Here is a 16,182-nt window from a genome sequence, read left to right as displayed (position 1 = left end):
CCAGTTTTTAGAAGGTCTCTCCCTGGAGTGTAGTGGGAGGTCCTTTAATTTCTGCCTGCTTGTTCAATTGTGGGGCTCTTGAGCCGGTCTCATGGGGGAGGGGGACTCCTGTCCGCCTGGTGGTGGATTTTGTACCTTTTGTTTGCGTCCTTGTGATCACAGCTTGCCTCAGCGGTGTTGATGTACGTTCTTCAACCTTCTCTCTTGGTGAGGCTCAAGTCCACCAGGACACCTACTAAATTCCTGTCCCTTAACTCTCCTTCTGGACGGGAGCCTCTGTTGAAAGCTGGCTTCAGTCCGCCATCTTGTCTCCGCCCTCCTATCTTTTACTTTTATTTATAAACATTAGTTGTCTATTTTTTGAGACTTAAAAAAAAAAGAAGAAGAAGTCAACTGATGACTCTATACTGAATCTCAGTCAAAGCATTCTATAATAGACATACTCTTATTTGACAATGTGAATGTTACTTTTTTGCATTATTATTATTATTATTGCTTAATATTTCAATGTAGCAATTGTCTGATTCCTTTTCTGAATGTATTTATGTTTGTTCGTTCTTTATGAGGTTTTTGTTTCTTATTTTAAACATTGTTATTGTTACTAAAATTTAAGCCTTTTCGATTTTGTGAAGGCAAAAAAATGGAAACCTAATAAACACATGTATATATAAAAATAAAAAATTAAAAATAAAAATAAAAAAATAAGTGGGCAAAAGATTTAAGATTTTCACCAAAGAAAATATATGGGTAGCAAATAAATGCATGAAAAGATGGTCATTAAGAAAATGCAAATCAAAACCACAATGAGATACCACCACCTGCCCCAAGAACAATGACTATAATTTAAAAAACAGATAATAACAAGTGTTGGTGAGAATGTGAAGAAACCCTCACACATGGCTAGTGGAAATATAAAATGGTACATTCACTGTGAAAACAGTTTGTGTTTTCTTAAGTTAAACACACACTGACAGCCCAGCAATTACATTTCTAGGTATCCCAAGAAGAATGAAAACATATGTCCACACAAAGACTCTCATAAGCAAATGTTTATAATGGCCCCAAAGTAGAAACAACCTAGATGTCCATCTTTGGTAAATGCATAAACAAAATGGTGCATTTCGCATGGAACCAGGGCCAGCCAGCTTCATGGGCATGTAACCAGCACAGTGGCACATGGTCCCACATTCAGAAGCACCCTGAACTTAGGGCTTAATGCTCTGGTGATCATCTTGAGATTCTTAAAAAATGTATCTTGAATTTGTGTTTGTAAGTGAAATCTAATAGGACATGCATCAGAGGTTGGTACCTGGTGCATCCCAGCATGAAAGGGTCGTTTAGCCACCATGGTTTGGGGCAGTGGGCCCATGAGAAAAGGAACTACCTAGTTCAACTTCCCTGCCCCCAGCCAAACCACAGAGTGCTGGTCCAGTGGCTGATGAGAAAGGTAACCAAGCAATGGGACACTGCTTATTCCCAGCTAATTATTTTCTATTTTTAGTAGAGATGAGGTCTGGCTCTTGCTCAGGCTGGTCTCAAAACCCCCACCTCAAGGGATCCTCCCAGCTCAGTCTCCCAGAGTGCTAGGATTGGCACTCACAGGCATGAGCCACCATATCCAGCCTATTCCTGCTTTTTTTAATGAGGCACCTGGCATTTTTGTTTTTCACTAGGCCTATAGATTATGTAGCCAGTCCTGAATAGAATGCCATACAGTAATAAAGAGGAACAAATGAATGATACATGCAACAACATGGATGAATGTCAGAAACATAATTCATAATAAAAGAAATCGGAACCAAAGCATACACATTGCACAGCTCCATTTATATAAAATCTCTAGAAAAGTCAAAACTATAGAATTAGATAAGGGATTAGTGGCTATCTGGGGCTGAGGGTAGAAACAGGCATTGAGTGCAAACAGGCCCAGTGGAAATTTTAGGGTAAAACTCATTCTAAAACTAAAATGAGGTGATGCTTTAAATGTATAAATGCACTAAAATTGAGATATACACTAAAGATGGTGAAATTTTATGATTATAAATTATACCTCAATAGAATTGTTTTTAAAATAATCAGAAGTCCTCACCCCTAATCACCACAACCCACCCATGCATCTAGCCTGGTCAGACCAGCAGGGACGCAGCTGTACACGATAGGGAACCCTTCAGTCTACAGCCAAGGGAATATGATTTGCCATGAGGCTGAGAACACCTTGACCCATTGAAGGAATGCCCCTCTACTGAGGCATGCAGCTAATACGTGGGTAGTACACGGTATTGAATTTTTTTGAGCAATCAAGGAAGAGTGGGAGTCTTTAACCAGTTTCTATGTTATTGGGATAGGAAAGAATCAAAAACAATCTTACTGTACCATGCAGAATTCTTTTTTTTTTTTTTTTTTTTATTGTTGGGGATTCATTGAGGGTACAATAAGCCAGTTACACTGATTGCAATTGTTAGGTAAAGTCCCTCTTGCAATCATGTCTTGCCCCCATAAAGTGTGACACACACTATGGCCCCACCCTCCTCCCTCCATCCCTCTTTCTGCTTCCCCCCCCATAAACTTAATTGTCATTAATTGTCCTCATATCAAGATTGAGTACATAGGATTCATGCTTCTCCATTTTTGTGATGCTTTACTAAGAATAATGTCCTCCACTTCCATCCAGGTTAATACGAAGGATGTAAAGTCTCCATTTTTTTTAATAGCTGAATAGTATTCCATGGTATACATATACCACAGCTTGTTAATCCATTCCTGGGTTGGTGGGCATTTAGGCTGTTTCCACATTTTGGCAATGGTAAATTGAGCTGCAATAAACAGTCTAGTACAAGTGTCCTTATGATAAAAGGATTTTTTTTCCTTCTGGGTAGATGCCCAGTAATGGGATTGCAGTATCGAATGGGAGGTCTAGGTTGAGTGCTTTGAGGTTTCTCCACACTTCCTTCCAGAAAGGTTGTACTAGTTTGCAGTCCCACCAGCAGTGTAAAAGTGTTCCCTTCTCTCCACATCCACGCCAGCATCTGCAGTTTTGAGATTTTGTGATGTGGGCCATTCTCACTGGGGTTAGATGATATCTCAGGGTTGTTTTGATTTGCATTTCTCTAATATATAGAGATGATGAACATTTTTTCATGTGTTTGTTAGCCATTCGTCTGTCATCTTTAGAGAAAGTTCTATTCATGTCTCTTGCCCATTGATATAAGGGATTGTTGGCTTTTTTCATGTGGATTAATTTGAGTTCTCTATAGATCCTGGTTATCAAGCTTTTGTCTGATTGAAAATATGCAAATATCCTTTCCCATTGTGTAGGTTGTCTCTTTGCTTTGGTTATTGTGTCCTTAGCTGTACAGAAGCTTTTCAGTTTAATGAAGTCCCATTTGTTTATTTTTGTTGTTGTTGCAATTGCCATGGCAGTCTTCTTCATGAAGTCTTCCCCCAGGCCAATATCTTCCAGTGTTTTTCCTATGCTTTCTTTGAGAATTTTTATTGTTTCATGCCTTAAATTTAAGTCCTTTATCCATCTTGAATCAATTTTTGTGAATGACCATGCAGAATTCTAAGACAGCCTCCATAGATCTGTGTCCTCCAGTGGTCATGCTCTGTAGAATCCCTTCCCCTTGAAAGTGGGCAGGGGCTGTGACTTGCTTCTAGCCAATATAATATGGAAAAGACAAAGGTATTTTGCAGATGTAATTAAGGTCCCAAACCAGTTGACTTTAAGTTCATAAAAGGGAGATTGTTGTGGGTGGGCCTCACTTAATCAGGTGAAAGCCCTCCCTAAACTCAGGGATGCTTCTTACTAGCTTGAAGTAAGCCACCATGTTAAGGAAGCCCACATGGCAAGGAGTTACAGGTGGTCTCCGTGCTCTGAGGGCAGGCTTCACCTGAGAGCCAGCAAAAAGCTACAACCCTCACTCATATGCAAGAAAATAAAATCTGCCAAAAATCTGGATGAACTTAGAAGGAGAGTCTTCTCCAGATAACAATGCAGTTGTGAACTAAAATAAAATCCTAAGCCCTCTGCTGACTGCATGGACTTCCTCTTGACCAAGGAGACCCAGAGAAACCTGAAAACTGAGTTCTCAGCCATGGCAGGATGAGAAGTCAAACACCCTTCATTATACCTCCTCCATTGTTAATGGCCATCAGGTTTTTATTCTTAAGGATTAAACAGAAACCAGCCCCATGATCTACTCTTCCCTACTGGCAGGTTTCAACACTACAACTAACCAGGATTCTTTTCTGATGAGCCCATCAGTCATGGAGTGGTTTTAACCAGTCTACAGAGCATGTGCAGAGAGAGTTTTCATGTCCTCTCCTTCAGCCTTTGACACCAAAAGATCACCATTTTCTGAACATGGACCCCATAAAAGGGCAAAAAGCTTGATTATGCATGCACATGATTCTCTTTTCATAAATATTCATGACTTCTAAGACTGTTAAATATGTATATATGGCCACCCCAATCAGCCTAAATTCCTGTTCCTATTGTCTTTCCCTCAAAGCTCATGTTTCTGCCTTCTGGTCAAGCTCTGCTTCCCAGTCACCCATAGGATGCAACTATTTAAGAGAAAAAAAATTCTCCTTTCTAAATTATAAACCTCCTCACCTCTTCAGTTAATACAATCCAGCCAACACTTTGCAGCATCATGAGAACCTCAGCAGAGGACCCAGCCAAGCCATGCCAATCTCGTAAACCACAGAAACCATAAGATAATAAATGTGTGCTGTCTTAAACCACTATGCTTGTGATAATTTGCTATATAACAAGATGAAACTACATAGTCACCCACACAAAGGAAGCATCCTTACATTTGTCTAATCCTAAGACAGACTGGTACACCTGATACAGGTCACTGAATTGCTATGCTTGTAAGATGAGAGCAGACTAGACATGTGGCAATCATTGTTTACTAAAGAGAAAATCAGAATCTATGGTCTAGTAACTGCAAAAGAATTTTTGGGTGAAGTGGGACTGCATTTGGAATCAACTTTAGCCCATAAATATTAGAAAAGATGATGGCCATACTTAAAGATGGAAAGGTATGTGAAAGAACTACACCTGGCACACAATAGGTGCTGCTGTACTGCACAATAGTACCATAAATGTTAGTTTACTCTTTACCCACATGAAGACTCTTCCTTTTTGCCTAACTCAAAATGCAAATGTTTTAGCAGTGGTCTTCCAGAGACAATAGACCCAACTTTTCTTATCCGGGGTAGGAAGACTCCCTAGTTGGCCAGCAAAGGCTTTATCTTAAGCCTGAAGCTCTTATTACATGTTCACACATCTGCACCATCAAGTGAATCCCATCATATGCAGGTCAGCTCATCCATACTGTCCAGCTCTGATTAAAGAACAGTAAATGACCAGAGCTCCAGAATGTCACTTAAACTCATGAGCACGTATGTATTCTTTTTTTTTTTTTATTGTTGGGGATTCATTGAGGGTACAATAAGCCAGTTACACTGATTGCAATTGTTAGGTAAAGTCCCTCTTGCAATCATGTCTTGCCCCCATAAAGTGTGACACACACTAAGGCCCCACCCCCCTCCCTCCATCCCTCTTTCTGCTTCCCCCCCCATAACCTTATTGTCATTAATTGTCCTCATATCAAGATTGAGTACATAGGATTCATGCTTCTCCATTCTTGTGATGCTTTACTAAGAATACTCTAAACCATCATCTCACACAACCAAAGTACTGGGTAGGCCTGCTCCCTGCAGAAGGCAGCCCAACAGAACCACCAGGGGGCGCCAAACCATCAGAGAAATGGTCCAAGAACCAGGTCTTCAAGGGGGATTGCTTCAAACTCATTCTCTAATGCGAGGACTTTCCTAGGTACCGCCACAGAGGTGGCCCTTACTGTTACCTGGGACCTCCTGGGAGTGTTATAGGATATCACAGAAGGCTCACACACAGGGCTAAATGTGATTCAATTCAGTTCAGTCCATCTCTGTGGCTGGGCACACAGAGTCTAAAGAGCCTCGTCCTTGCTCCTTATGCCTTTCAGGCCAGGGACACAGAACTTTCCATTGGAGAAACACGTTTGTCCTTGTAAAATCATAAGCGATGATGAGGAAGGAAGAGCCTGGAGGAGTGGGAGAAAAAGCTGGTGTGGCTGTGGTTCTCTTTTGTGGTCCCAGAGAGGTGATCCAAAATTAAATTCACTTGGAAATGTGTGGGCTAAAGCTAACTTTTCACTCTCTGGGGAAGTATTTTCTAAAAACACTTAAGAGGCTGGAGTGACATGGCTCACACCTGTAAACCTAACACTCTGGGACTGCATGAAGTCAGGATTTTGAGACCTTCCTGAGCGAGCGAGACCCCTTCTCTACTAAAAATAGAAAAATTATCCCAAGTCTTGTGACAGGTGCCTATAGTCCCAGCTACTCAGGAGCTGAGAAAGGAGGATTGCTTGAGCCTAGGAGTTTGATGTTGCAGTGAGCGGAAATGACAACACAGCACTCTAGCCTGGGTGGCAGAACAAAACTCTGTCTAAATAAATAAATAACACTTAGAGCAAAATACTTTCAAAATGGGCCTTTATGATATCTATTAAGTAATTCACTTGTCAATTAGTGCTGTCTCCCTCCTCTATTCATCAAAGTGGATCCCAAAGAAACCCTCTGGGAGTAAGTTCCTTCACTCCGCAGACAATAATATGTTCCTTACTTTGTATTCATAGTCCTGATCTGATACAATAATGTGATACTTAACCATGTCTGCCTTGTGCAGTCCTTTGTATTATCTTTTCCTTTTTGTTTTTTTTTTAGATATTTTTTAACATAACCAACATTAAACAAAATAATATAATGAATCCCCATGCATCCAATGTCAAGAACCAATTGCCATCAATCCACAGCCAATTCAGTCCTTCCTACACTTCCACCCACTTCTCTCTCCTGCACCTTTGTGAAGTAAACCTCAGATGTCATATTATCTTACATGCCTCAATATGTATCTTTAGAACATAAATGGTCCCTCTGTTTTAAAACAAACAATAGCCATACTATTGTCATGGCTAAGCCAAGTTAAGAATAATTCCTACAATTCCTTAAATCATATCATCAAATATCCAGTCATCTCCTAAATGTCATAAATGGCTGCTGGGTTCTTTTTTGTTTTTAACAGGTGTTGTTGCTATTATTGTTGTTGTTGTTTTGAGACAGGGTCTTTCTTTGTTGCCAGGGCTAGAGTACAATGGCACCATGAGCCCTCACTGCAGTTTCAAATTCCTGGCTCAAGCAATCCTCCTGCCTCAGCTTCCTCAGTGCCTAGAGCTATATAGGTGCACACCATCATGCCCTGCTAATTTTTAAAATTTTTGTAGAGATGGGGTTCTCAACCATGTTGCTCAGGCTGATCACAAACTCCTGGCCTCACACCATTTTCTTGTCTCTGCCTCCCAAAGTGCTAGGATTACATGCATGAGCCACCACACCCGGCTGGTTGTTTTTCAGTTGGTTCAAATCAGGGTCCAACTAAGGTCTTCACATGACACTTGATTGATACACTTTTTAAGCTCCCTTAGAGTACAGGTATTATCTCCATTGTCTTTGTTTTTCTTGTAATTTGTTCATTGTGTGTATTGATTTTAGACTGCTTAAATGTCTTGCAAGAAAGGACTTAGAGCTCGGAGGAGTTTATGAAATTCTATTATGGAAGAAGGTATTTTTCTCATCACATTAGTTTTATTTTAGAAATATTCATTTGTAGCTGAGATGGAGACATTATATTCTCACTCCCAGCATATCCAACTATCATAACATCAACACAAGCTCCTTGGATCCTACAGGTTAGATAGGTATTGTCTTCTTTAAACTCAACCCAAGATCCCAAAGGATCTGTTGTCCAGGGGGCAACACACAGCAGTAGCAGAACTCTTGGCATGTTCATTCTGTTCATGTTTGCCTGGCATTGTTCTCTTCCATGACTGCCAAGATCCCTTCCAAATCATCATTCTGTGATTCTGATTGGTTATTGTGACAGCTAAACCTCTTAGAAAAGACCTGCCAAATTACTTCAGGAGAAGAAAGCACACTAGATCCCAGGCCGCCCCCTTAAGCTCTGATGAATGTACACATTTGACTTGTAATGATGGATTTAGAGAAGATTCTTTTCCCTTCATCAGTTACGGTTGTTGAGATACTGTTATCTAATTGATTCCCAGAAATTTCTTTATTTTTCTAACTTTTAAAAGTTCTTAAAAATGCTTGCAAGGAAACAGCCCCCTCTCATGAGCTTGAGATGGCCATATAGCCTGTCCTAAAGTCTTGCTTAGCTAAATCCACTGATCTGGATTCTCACTCTTTCATTACCACTCATTTGTCATTTGATCTCACACAAGACTTTTTCCTATTTGTGCAGAGGCACCCTAAATCCAACCTTCCACACAACTGTCAGCATACAATGAGTTGATACAAAAGTTGAAACACTGGCTACCGCTGGGCGAGAAGATCTCAGCAAAATCTAAGCAAACTCGCTGCTTTAAAAAAAATTCTTTAATTATAAATCAATTATTACAAAGTCAACACTGCATCTTACACCATCTTTTTTAATTATAAAAAATTGTTACAAAGTCAACACTGGATCTTACACCATCTTAGTGAGGAACTGTTTCTTAGAAAGATTATTCAAGCCTCAGAACCAGGCAACGGACTCAAATCTGTCATGGAATTGGGTGGATGAGTTAGAAAGATGGAAAAAGGTGGGGGACTGAAGCCAGCTTTCCACAGAGGCTCCCCTTTGGAAGGCGAGTTATAGGACAGAAATTTAGCAAGTAACCTGGCAGATTAGAGCTTCACTGAGAGAGAAGGTTGAAGAATGTACATCAACCCTGCTGAGGCGAGCTGCGACTCCAAGGATATAAACAAAAGGTACAAAATCCATCACCAAGTGGACGAGAATCCCCTCCCCCATGAGAACGGCTCGGAGTACCCCATAAACAAATGAGCAGAGTTCAAAAGTCCTCCCATTATGTCCCACGGGAGAGACCCTCTAAAAACTGGACCTACCTCCCCTACTAGGGTGCTGTGGTGCTCTCCTGCCAGACATAAAACTGTATCAAACTGTATATATTCTCTACCTGCAATTCTGAGCTCCCAGCACTCCCCTCCACTCTCACTCTGAGGTCTGGAAGCCTGTCACCCAGGAGTCCAGATTCTTGGGTATTATCTCAAGAGGTGTGGACAGGGCATGGACTGCTGCTGGCCAGTGCTGATTCTATGGCACAGGAGTGAGAAGAGGATGGTCAGCTAAGAGGGCACCACAAAGGAGCAGCGGTGTCCCAAGGCACCGAACAGCAGCTGTTCTTTGGCAACAATAGGGCTCACCCCTGGATATTCCGGAGTCACACCCCCTGTCTCTCTGGACAACCAGAGGAGGCCAGGCATATTCTCTGGTGGCAGCCAATGACAGAAAAGATCTGGGATGGAAAGGCAGGCCCTGTGAGTAAAGGGTTTGCCTGAGGTGGTATCAGCCTGTGTGGAGCACGGGGACTAGAAAATGCATGCGCAGAGCCGGCAGATTCCCAGGTCAGGGCTGACCCAGGCAACTGCTTTACTGAGCCTAAGACACACCCAGCCCTCAGGAAATCATTAGGCTAGACAAAGGAGGGCAGGAGGCTAGAACTGACAGCTAACCGTGCTGTGAATACAAACTACCATGCATCAGCACAGACAGGGCCTGAGGCACAGGTTCTGTGAACTTAAAATAGCTTCTCTTCTGCAGGAGAATTTAACTGGGACAGAAACAAATTTTGCAAAGTTTGTTTGTAATATCAATCAGGGGCAGCGCTAGAACTGAGTGAACAGCCCCAGCCTCCACTAAGCCCCCAAGGTTGTCAGGCCTCACCTCCCACTGCTGGATAGTGGCAGAGAGAAGCAGCCTGGCTGAGGAGACAGAGATCTCCCTGTGATTCAGGCAGGTGCAAACCCCTGGAGTATCTGCTCATTGGAGGCAACTGGGTCACAGCCCTGCAGGATTATCAGTGACTGGGTGTGACAGAGGTGCAAGGTGGGGAAGGAGGCATCAACCTTCCCAGACTAATCTATTTGCTGGGTGGGTCCTCCTGACCTCACAGAGCACCAGAGCAAGTCATATTTGAGTTGAGATGTCGGCAAACCCCTGTGATCTAGTTGCCAGACACCTTTTAAACTCTCCCACCTGAGACAGGTGCTGACTGAGACAATTGATTTGGACCTCTTGAACTGGGCCAATCACCCAAGGACCATCCAAGTGGTGCCCTGGGTGTGTGGTTATAGGAAGGTTTGATTTTCCTTTTCCAATTATTGCCTGTGGGGGAAGGGGTGACATAATTGCTAGTATTTCTCCACAGCTGAGACTTCAACCCAGAGAAACTGATTCACTAGGGTCAGACAGAGACCAGCTGAAAAGAAGACAGAGCCACTTAGCCCCATCACACCAAGCAGGTCCCCAGTTTCTCAGGCCATAGCACTGTACAGGTCCTTGGCGAAACTCCAGGGAAAAAGGTACAGACACCAGTCCCAGCTTAGGGGCAAAGGGCTGATTAATCACTACTCCTGGAGCCCCAAACCCAACTTTTCATTATCCATTCATCTAGTCAAATGATGTAAAATAATCGTAGGGTGAAATCAGTGGAAAAACTCTGGTAACATGAATAACCAGAGTAGATCAACCCCCCTACAACCACCACCACCACCAAGGAAAGATATGGCAGATGTAACTGAAGATCCCATTCATAAACAGATGGATGAGATGTCAGAAATTGAGTTCAGAGTTTGGATTGCAAACAAGATTAATAAAATGGAGGAAAAGTGGGAATTGGAGATTCGAGGAGCAATTGAAAAGTTGTCTCAAAAATTCAACACATTTAAAGACAAGATCACCAAAGATTTTGACACATTGAGGCAAGAATTTGAGCCTTCAAAGATCTGAAAAATACAGTAGAATCCCTCAGTAACAGAGTGGAGCAAGCAGAAGAAAAGATTTCTGACATTGAGGACAAAGCTTTTGAATGCTCCAAAACTCTCAAAAAGGAAGAGAAATGGAGAGTAAAAACAGATCATTCTCTCAGAGAGCTCTGGAATAATTCAAAGAAAGCTAATATCCACCTCATTGGAATCCCTGAAAATGATGAAGTGGCTTTGCAAGGTGCAGAGGCTCTTCTCCATGAAATTATGAAAGAGAATTTTCCAGACATGCCAAGAGATTCTAAAATTCAGATAGCAGACAGTTTCAGAACCCCAGCACAACTCAACCCGAATAAGACTTACCCCAGGCACATCATCATAAACTTCACTAAAGTTAATATGAAGGAGAAAATTCTGAAAGCAGCTAGACATAAGAAAAACATACCCTACAAAGGGAAGAATATTAGAATGACTGCAGATCTCGCTGCTGAAACCTTTCAAGCCAGAAGAGGGTGGTCATTGACTTTTAATCTCCTAAAACAAAATAACTTTCAACCCCGGATCCTGTAGCCAGCTAAACCGAGTTTCATTTATAACGGAGAAATTAAATACTTTAATGACATTCACATGTTGAAGAAATTTACCATAACTAAACCAGCTCTTTGGGATATTTTCAGACCTATCCTCCATAATGACCAGCACAATCCTCTACCACAAAAGTAAACTCACTGAGAAACTTTTGAACAAACTCCAACTTCCACAGTGGCAAAACAATTAAAAATGTACATTGGACTTAGAAAAACTCAATACCCAAAATTTTACCAGGCTTATCAATATTCTCCATTAATGTGAATGGCTTAAACTGTCCTCTAAAGAGGCACAGGTTAGCTGACTGGATACAAAAACTCAGGCCAAATATCTGATGCATACAAAAATCTCATCATACCTTAAATGATAAATATAGACTCAGGGTGAAAGGATGGTCATCCATATTTCAGGCAAATGGAAAACAGAAAAAAGAAGGTGCTGCAATTTTATTTGCAGATACAATAGGCTTTAAACCAACAAAAGTAAGGAAGGATAAAAATGGTCACTTCATATTTGTTAAGGGTAATACTCAACATGATGAGATTTCAATTATTAATATTTATGCACCCAACCAAAATGCATCTCAATTTATAAGAGAAACTCTAATAGACATGAGCAACTTGATTTCCTCCAACTCCATAATAGTCGGAGATTTGAACATTCCTTTGACACTGTTGGATAGATCCTCCAATAAGAAGCTGAGCAAAGAAATTTTAGATATAAACTTAACCATCCAACATTTGGATTTAACAGACATCTACGGAACATTTCATCCCAACAAAACTGAATACACATACTTCTCATCAGCCCACGGAACATACTCCAAAATTGATAATATCTTAGGTCACAAGTCTAACCTCAGTAAATTTAAAGGAATAGAAATTATTCCTTGCATCTTCTCGGACCACCATAGAATAAAAATTGAACTCAGTAAAAACAGGAATCTGCATACTCATACAAAAACATGGAAGTTAAATAACCTTATGCTAAATGATAGCTGGGTCATAAATGAGAATAAGGAAATTACTGAATTTTGGAACAAAACAACAATGAGACAGGAATTATCAGAACCTCTGGGATACCGCAAAGGCAGTCCTAAGAGGGAAATTTATAGCACCTCAAGCCTTCCTCAAGAGAAAGGAAAGTAAGGAAGTTCACAACCTAATGGGACATCTCAAGCAACTGGAAAAAGGAAGAACATTCCAACCCCAAACCCAGTAGAAGAAAATAAATAACCAAAATTGGAGCAGAAAAAAATGAAATTGAAAACAAAAGGATTATACAACAGATCAATAAATCAAAAGTTGTTTTTTGTAAAAGGTCAATAAAATAGATAAACCTTTGGCTAACCTAAACAGGAAAAAAAAAGAGTAAAATCTCTAATTTCATCAATCAGAAATGACAACGATGAAATAACAACAGACTCCTCAGAAATTCAAAAAATCATACAAGAAATCCTACAAGAAACTTTATTCTCAGAAATACGAAAATCTAAAGGAAATCAACGAATACTTGAAAGCACATCACCTTCCAAGACTTAGCCAGAATCAAGTGGAAATGTTGAACAGGCCTATATCAAGTTCTGAAATAGCATCAACCATACAAAATCTTCCTAAAAAGAAAAGCCCAGGACCAGATGGCTTCACATCAGAATTCTACCAAACCTTTAAAGAGAAACTAGTACCTAAATTCCTCAACCTGTTCCAAAATACAGAAAAAGAAGGAACACTACTCAACACGTTCTATGAAGCAAACATCACCCTGATCCCCAAACCAGGAAGAGACTCAACAAGGAAAGAAAATTATAAACCAATATCACTAATGAATATAGATACAAAAATATTCAACAAGATCCTAACAAACAGAATCCAGTAACACATCAAAAAATTACCAAGTCAGTTTTACCCCAGGGACTCAAGGCTGCTTCAATATACATAAATCTATAAATATAATTCAGCACATAAACAAATTAAAAAACAAAGACCATATGATTCTCTCAATTGATGCAGAAAAACCTTTTGATAATATCCAGCATCCCTTCATGATCAGAACATTTAAGAAAATTGGTATAGAAGGGACATTTCTAAAACTGATAGAGGCCATCTACAGCAAACCCACAGCCAGTATCACATTGAATGGAGTTAAATTGAAATCATTTCCACTCAGATCAGGAACAAGACAAGGCTGCCAACTGTCTCCACTGCTCTTTAACATTGTAATGGAAGTTTCAGCCACCGCAATTAGGGGAAGAAAGCGATCAAGGGTATGCATATAGGGTCAGAAGAGATCAAAATTTTGCTCTTCACAGATGATATGATTGTATATCTGGAAAACACCAGGGATTCTACTACAAAACTCTTAGAAGTGATCAAGGAATACAGTAGCATCTCCAGGTCACAAAAATCAACATTCATAAATCGGTAGCCTTTATATTTACCAACAATAGTCAAGCTGACAAAACAGTTAAGGACTCTATTCCATTCATAGTAGTGCCAAAGAAGATGAAATATTTGGGAGTTTATCGAACAAAGGACGTGAAAGATTTCTATAAAGAGAACTATGAAACTCTAAGAAAAGAAATAGCTGAAAATGTTAATAAATGGAAAAACATACCATGCTCATGGCTGGGAAGAATCAACATTGTTAAAATGTCCATACTACCCAAAGCAATATACAATTTTAATGCAATCCCTATTAAAGCTCCAGTGCATACTTTATAGATCTTGAAAAAATAATACTTTGTTTTATATGAAATCAGAAAAATCCTCACATAGCCAAGACATTACTCAGAAATAACAACAAAGCAGGAGGAATCACGCTACCAGACCTCTGACTATACTATAAATTGATAGTGATCAAAACAGCATGGTACTGGCACAAAACAGAGAGGTAGATGTATGGAACAGAATAGAGAACCAAGAGATGAATCCAGCTACTTACCGTTATTTGATCTTTGACAAGCCAATTTAAAACATTCTGAGGGGAAAAAATTCCCTATTTAACATATGGTGCTGGGTGAACTGGCTGGCAACCTGTAGAAGACTGAAACTGGACCCACACCTTTCACCATTAACTAAGATAGACTCTCACTGGATTACAGATTTAAACTTAAGACATGAAACTATAAAAATACTAGAATAAAGTGCAGGGAAAACTCTTGAAGAAATTGGTCTGGGCAAATATTTTATGAGGACACCCTGGGCAATTGAAGCAGCTTTAAAAATACACTATTGGGACCTGATCAACCTAAAAATCTGGACAGCCAAGAACACAGTCAGGTAAGCAAGTAACAGCCCTCAGAATGGGAGAAGATATTTGCAGGTTATGTCTCCTACAAAGGTTTAATAACCAGAATCCACAGAGAACTCAAACGTATTAGCAAGAAAAGAACAAGTGATCCCATCGCAGGCTGGGCAAGGGACTTGAAGACAAACTTCTCTGAAGAAGACAGGCACACTGCCTACAGACATATGAAAAAATGCTTATCATCCTTAATCATCAGAGAAATGCAAATCAAAACTACTTTGAGATATTACCTAACTCCAGTAAGATTAGCCCATATCACAAAATCCCAAGACCAGAGTTGTTGGCGTGGATGTGGAGAAAAGGGAACACTTCTACACTGCTGGTGGGAATGCAAATTAATACATTCCTTTTGGAAAGATGTTTGGAGAACACTTAGAGATCTAAAAATAGGTCTGCCATTCAATCCTATAATCATGGGAAAAGCCCAAGTGCCCATTGATCCATGAATGGCTTAATAAATGGTGGTATATGTACACCATGGAATATTACGCAGCCTTAAAGAAAGATGGGACTTTACCTCTTTCATGTTCACATGGATGGAGCTGGAACATGTTCTTCTTGTAAAGTATCTCAAGAATGGAAGAAAAAGTATCCTATGTACTCAGCCCTACTATGAAACTAATTTATGGCTTTCATATGAAAGCTATAACCCAGTTATAACCTAAGAATATGGGGAAGGAGGAGAGGGAGGGAAGGAGAGAGGAGAGGATGGGTGGAGGGAGGGTGATTGGTGGGATCACACCTGCAGTGCATCTTACAAGGGTACATGTGAAACTTACTAAATATAGAATATAAATGTCTTAACACAATAACTAAGAAAATGCCAGGAAGGCTATGTTAACCAGTGCCTTGAAAATATGTCAAATGGTATATAAAACCAGTGTATGGTGCCCCCCCCCCAAAAAAACAAAGTCAACACTGATTTCAGCGTGGATGTGGAGAAAAGGGAACACTTCTGCACTGCTGGTGGGAATGCAAATTAATACATTCCTTTTGGAAAGAGATATGGAGAACACTTAGAGATCTAAAAATAGATCTGCCATTCAATCCTGTAATTCCTCTGCTGGGCATATACCCAGAAGACCAAAAATCACATCATAACAAAGACATTTGTACCAGAATGTTTATTGCAGTCCAATTCATAATTGCTAAGTCATGGAAAAAGCCCAAGTGCCCATCGATCCAAGAATGGATTAATAAATTGTGGTATATGTACACCATGGAATATTATGCAGCCTTAAAGAAAGATGGAGACTTTACCTCTTTCATGTTTACATGGATGGAGCTGGAACATATTCTTCTTAGTAAAGTATCTCAAGAATGGAAGGGAAAGTACCCAATGTACTCAGCCCTACTATGAAACTAATTTGGGGCTGTCACACGAAA

This window comes from Nycticebus coucang, chromosome 11 (assembly GCF_027406575.1).
Source record: "Nycticebus coucang isolate mNycCou1 chromosome 11, mNycCou1.pri, whole genome shotgun sequence".
NCBI lineage: Eukaryota > Metazoa > Chordata > Mammalia > Primates > Lorisidae > Nycticebus > Nycticebus coucang.
Note: the sequence above shows the minus strand (reverse complement) of the source record.